Source organism: Coenobita brevimanus, chromosome 1, assembly GCF_032717465.1.
Source record: "Coenobita brevimanus isolate Jiangsu-jjx chromosome 1, ASM3271746v2, whole genome shotgun sequence".
Classification (NCBI taxonomy): domain Eukaryota; kingdom Metazoa; phylum Arthropoda; class Malacostraca; order Decapoda; family Coenobitidae; genus Coenobita; species Coenobita brevimanus.
In genome coordinates this window covers 47,622,043-47,628,621 of record NC_136954.1, presented here as the reverse complement: position 1 = coordinate 47,628,621, position 6,579 = coordinate 47,622,043, and positions in this window count along the sequence as shown.

Sequence of the window (6,579 nt, the reverse complement as noted above, 5' to 3'; positions counted from 1 at the left end):
TTTATATGTATGTATATTGAAATCTTTCTGAGGAAAGAAAGATTTGATTTTTATGCGGCGTAATGTCACGAGTCGGCTAGTGACATTGGCTTTTGTGGGAAACCACGAACTCAAGTGGAATCCCAGTTTATCGTTCAGTAACCGTTCATTCGGACGGAAGCCTTGTCAGATCAATTTTTCATTGTCATACGTGATCGTCTTTGTGTGAGACATTAGCACTTCCACTGAGCGATTTGTTTTGGGCACGTTTCGCTCAGTCGACCGTTAAAAAAATGCGGCCTAGCGCTCCCCTTTTCTTTCCCATGAGTTACTCAGTCCAGTGTCTGTTGTGACGGAGAGAGGTTCTGTGCTCCAGCAGTGTGAGAGATGAGAGGTCAGCTAGCACCCAGACTCCACTAGACTACAGTTCTCCAGACTCCCACCCTTCGTTGGTGATACACAGCATTCATTGACCAGTATTTCTTTTCATTTTCCTAGTCTTAAGAGTTTAGTTAAGGTGTTTTTCCTAGGCGTAAGAATTTAGCTTTTGAGTGAGTGAGTGAGTGCGATCTCATTAATTTGATTTTGAAATGTAACGTTAAATTTATTTTGTAATCAATAAATTTAACAGTTCTTTTTCTTGAGCTTAATGTAATGTAAACTCGTGTTTCGTTTCTCCATTATTAAGTATAAAATCCGTTGTGCCTTCTAGGAGTTAAGCATCAGCAAGAACCTGATACTATAATTAGTATTAGTTATTTATTGTCAGGGGTGAAGTAACTGTCTCCAGAGGCTAACAGTACTAATAAACAGCAATTGAGTAATTAGTCTCTGCTGTGTACTGTTGAGAAAGTTTATAAATTCTCGTTTTGAGAGTCCGGCGAAGCAAGCCGGTATAAAGCAATCGTTGCTTGATTTAGCAAGACAGTCATTGTCCCTGCTCTTCAGTATTTTTTGAACATTATCATTTAAATAAAATTTTGCTTTTATCTTAAAAACCCCGTGACGCTGGTCACTATCCCTCCTCATCTTTGAGTGAGAAAGAGGTTATGATTATGAGGGTGATGGTGAGGTGATGCTGATGATAGTAATGATGGTGGTAGTGATGATAATAGTGATGATGATGATGATGATATCGATGATGATGATGATGATGATATCGATGATGATGATGATGATGATATCGATGATGATGATGATGATGATTATGATGATATTGTTGCTGCTGCTTATGATGATGGTGATATTGATGATGATGATGATAGTGATACTGATGATGATGATGATGGCGATGTTGATGATGATGATGATGATAATGATGATTCTTACTTGCTAATCTAGTTTTCCTCTCTCCCCCCCAGTCTGCCGTCAGTTCTCGCGGCCTGTGTGGGCGATGGTCGGGTCGGTCCAGCCTGACAGCTTCGATACGCTCCACTCCTACGCCAACACCTTCCAGATGCCCTTCGTTACGCCCTGGTTCCCGGAAAATGTGAGTACCTGCTTTACTTATTTACCTATTACTGGATTTGTATGTTTATGTTTTGCACTGGGGGGAGGTGATCTTGAGATGGAACTGGGATTAGGAAAGGAGGGAAGAGGAGGAGGAAGAAAGAGGTAGAAGTGTAGTACAGGATATGAAGGACGAAAGCTGGGGAAAGAAGGAAGAGAAAATGGAGGAAGAACTGGAGGAGAAAGAGAACTGGTACGAATATGACGATGGATTAAGAGAGGAGATGATATGGAGGAGAAGTAGGGGAAGAGGGAAATAGTACTCATTATTCTTACGCCAACACCTTCCAGATGCCATTCACTGCTACTTAATTCCCAGAAGATGTAAGTACCTAAAGATTATACTCGTATTTATAACTGAGTTTATTTTACAAGTTTATGGATTATGAAGATATGTTTCATAGAAAAGTAAGAATGTGAAGTGACGACGCACACAAAAAAAATGAAAGAAAAGAAATAAGTGGAGACAGTTTTAGTACATGAAAAATCGTGTTTTTAAATGACATATTTGATATATTGCATGGGAAATGAATAGTTATAGACAGCCCTATCCACAGCAGTTTTCTTCCAGAGTACACCTACACTTTTATAACTGCAACACCACAACGGCATATATTGCAGGAAAACAAGAATAAAATAATGTAGGGATTGAGTTACATGTGCTCATACTGTCTCGATCTATCTCCTTTGATTTTTTTCACTGTGCCATTCTTATTAGTTGCCTTGATTAAAAGAAAAAAGGAAAAGAACGAGGTCTTTTAGACAACGTACCTGTGCACGGTAAGCGGGGCCTTGGCTATATTGAAGTAAAATGTACTTTCATACTTCTGTCCCTGAATTTACGGAAGTTGCGAAGAATCCGTCTTTCAAGAATCATATTTGCTTTAGACTGAAAGTTCTTTTGCGAAAGGAAAAGTCTTTGCTTATGTTATGTAAGAGGAAAACCATTTGAAGAAAGAAAAAAAGAATAGTGAGAAATCGGCAGTTTAGCTGATTATGTTCGTATGTTATGTTTTAGGTTCTTTGGTGGTGGTGTTGGGAACAGAAACGCAAAAAGACAAAGGATAGAAGCCTATAAAGGCTTAAAACGGTGAGTTACAAAGGTGTTTGTTAAGGCTGCTGGGCGTGTCGGCACCATAGCTACGTGGTGATGACAGTGATGCTGGGATGAGTACGGATTAAACTGGAAAGAGAAGAAAATGATGGAGACGGAGAAGCAAGATGGAAGAACATGGGTTGGTTAGAGGTGAATATTTCATTAATAATTTTTAGGGAGAGGAGGAAGTTGGGTAAAGGAGAAAGTGGGGAAGAGGAAGGAAGAGAAGAAGGAATAGAAAGGACGAGAGAGATTGGGAAGGAGGAACAGCAAGAGGCGGAGGGGATGTTATAAAGAAGAAGCACCTATGATCATGATGACCATGATTAACGTGAAGAGGAAAAAGAAGGTGATAGTTTGATCGGTATATCCTGATAGCTTGGAACTTCTGCACTGTTTATTTAGTTACATTTTCTATTCTATGGGTCTTTATTCGGATTGAGATTAAGAAAAGAAAGATATATATCTATATATATATATATATATATATATATATATATATATATATATATATATATATATATATATATATATATATATATATATATATATATATATATATATATATATATATATATATATATATATATATATACTGTATATATATATATATATATATATATATATATATATATATATATATATATATATATATATATATATATATATATATATATATATATATATATATATATATATATATATATATATATATATATATATATATACCGTACATCCATACCGAGATTAGTTGTGCTAAGCCGACTCCGTTTCTTCTTTACCCTTCCGTCCCTTTGTGGAGTACAACTGTCATGTGTGGGGAGGCTCCCCACATACAGCCCTTCCCAATAGGGTGGAGTCAAAGGCTTTTCGTCTCATTAACTCTCCTCCTCTTACTGACTCCCTTCAACCTCTGTCTCTTCGCCGCACTGTTGCATCTTTATCTCTTTTCTATCGCTACTTCAGTGGTCACTGCTCCTCTGAACTGTCTGCATGCACTCCTCCACCTCTTCAACGGGCGCATAGCACCCGTCTAGCAGCAAACTCTCATCCCATTTCTGTCCAGCTCTCTAATGCAAGAGTTAACCGTTACTCCCAGTCCTTCATTTATGCAACAGGTCAGCACTGGAACTGTCTCCCTCTGTCTGTATTTCCTGCTTCCCATGATCTCCAGTCTTTCAAACGCAGTGTGTCCAGGCATCTCGAAATGATCGGATCTTGAATTTGGCTCTCTCTTGTATTTTGCTTTTCTCTAGGAGGGAACAGTTATTGTGGACTCGTGGCCTTTGGTTCCTGCTTCCTCGCATATATATATATATATATATATATATATATATATATATATATATATATATATATATATATATATATATATATATATATATATACTGTATATATATATATACATATACTGTAGAGAAAGAGAGAGAGAGGGAGAGAGAGAAAGAGAGAGAGAGAGAGAGAGGAACGGAGATTGGGAGAGAGAACTGTGAGGAGGAAAAAGTGGAGGAAGGGGGAGGAGGAAGAATAAAGAAGTATGAAGAGAACAAGAGGGAGCTGATAGAGGATGAGGAGGAACGAGGGAAGAGACGGAGGAAGAGGGAAATGGTATATATATATATATATATATATATATATATATATATATAGAAAGAGAGAGAGAGAGAGAGAGAGGAACGGAGACTGGGAAAGAGAAAGGTGAGGAGGAAAAAGTGGAGGAGGAGGGGAGGAGAAGGAAGAATAAAGAAGTATGAAGAGAACAAGAGGGAGTGGATAGAGGATGAGGAGGAGCGAGGGAAGAGAAGGAGGAAGAGGGAAATAGGGGGCATTAACCTTGTGAATATGAGATGCCAGCCATTGACACCTACAGCCACACCTGCTCACTTGTATATTAATTAGTGAGCATAAAGACACTTGAGGACCTAGCAGGTAAATTTGTGGTGGGTAAAGTATTTGAGGCAATTGTATGGATATGGAAAAAATGTACAGCAGGGTAAGCAGAGAGGGATTATGGAAGATTTTGCGTATGTATGATGTGAATGGAACTTCTGTTGAATGCTTTTAAAAGCTGTGATGACAGTGAGGCTTGTGAGGGGGTAAGTGGGCTCTAAGTGGCTTAATATCAGTGTTGATGTAGGACTGGGTTGTGTTATATCCTCTTGGTTATTGTTTGTATTTGTGGATTGGGTTATGAGAGGAAAAAAATCTCTAGTTATGAAGGGAAGTATGTTGATAGTAATGAATGGTGAAGGAGGGAGTGTTAAATACCTGATGTATGTAGATGATGCTTTCGCACTAGTAATGGGAGATAAAAGTTTTGTAGACCGGTGCAGAGTATGTGGAAGTCTTTGAGCGCCATGTTACCGTTCTGATCGTTCTATATATATTCTGTTCCAGACGACTACCGTTCTTCTTCTAAAACTATCAACATTTGTGTTCGCTAAGCGAGGTATAGTGTCTTGTCTCCTCCCCAACCCCTTTTCCTCTCCCTCACTGCAGCTTGCCCCCTTATCTCCCCCAGATTTTCTCATTCCCACCCCTAACTCCCCCCTAGTCCTCTCTTATTCCCGTGTCACTCTCTCTCTCCCCTAATATCTCACTTGCTTCTCCTACACACCCTCCCCTACCCCTTCACACCCCTACCCTCCCTTCCCCCTCCCCACACGATCCCAAACAATATCTCTGGCTGAAAAAGAGACGCAATCAAAAATGAAATTAAAGGAGCCGCTCGAGGGTGACTAATAGTGACCGTAATGAATCAGCCTGGTTGCGTTATTGTCTTAAACCATTTTGTCACCCGAGGTTCCCTTGTTTGCCGCCGCGGGTACAGACGCTCTAAAAAGTGAGGGATTGATAGATAGAGAGATACATAGATATAAACGAGGATATAACATGCCGCAGATCCAGCAGAAAAACACTGAAACCTATCTGGACCCAAATACACAGAGCAAAGGAGAGCTGAGTTTGAAGAAATAGACACAGAAATTAAAAAGTTTACTTGTAACAGCAAATACTCGTAAGGAGTGAACCGAGTGCCAATCATACAGGATGAATTAGTGCGAATTTGGTATAGGATGACAATGACGATGATAATAATGGTAATTGCGGTAGCTGTAGTGATAGTGATGATGATGATAATGATGGTGATGATGATGATTATGATGATATAAGCCAAGGTAGTTGTGATCAGATGAGCCTAGACGAAAAGATTAGTAGACAGAGAGACTGACTCCAGTAGTGTAGTGGTAGGTAGATTTCAGGGAAAATATATATAACAAGGAGCACTCCCTGCAACCTCGGTGCCCAGCAGGTGGTCGAATAAATATTCGATCATTGCTGGTCACAGGGCAAAGTTAAATAACTTTGCCCTGTGACCTTGATCTTCGACAGATTACTCTCTAACTCGAATTACTTTATTTTTGCCTAGCCTTTAACCATTCATCGAATTTTGATTCAGATCAGATTAGATATTTTTTAGTTGACTGCTCAGTGATCATGACTTTGACCTTTCCCTATGACCTTGACCCTTGACACTTATCAGAATGGAATCTCGTAATCTTTGTTGTAACCAGAATCCGTCCACAAAGTTTACTCTGCATCCGATAAACCTGTATTTTTAAGCAAGGAAGAAGGAATCAAAGGCCAGAAACCCACAAGATTGTTCCTTCCAAAAAAAGAAATATAACAGAGAGCCAAGGTCAAGATCTGTTCATTTCGAGATGTCTGGGCACACTGCGTAAAAATGACTGGAGAATATAGGCAGTACGAAATACAGACAGCGGAAGACAGTACCAGAGTTGACCTGTTGCATATATGAAGGACTGGGAATAACGGTTAATTCTTGCATTAGAGAGTTGGACAGAAAAGTGGTGAGAGTTTGCTGCTAGACGGGTGCTGCGCGCCCACCGTAGTGGTGGAGGGATGCAAGCAGGCAGTTCAGAGGAGCAGTGACCACTGAAGTAGCGACAGCAAAGAATTAAAGATGCAACAGTGCG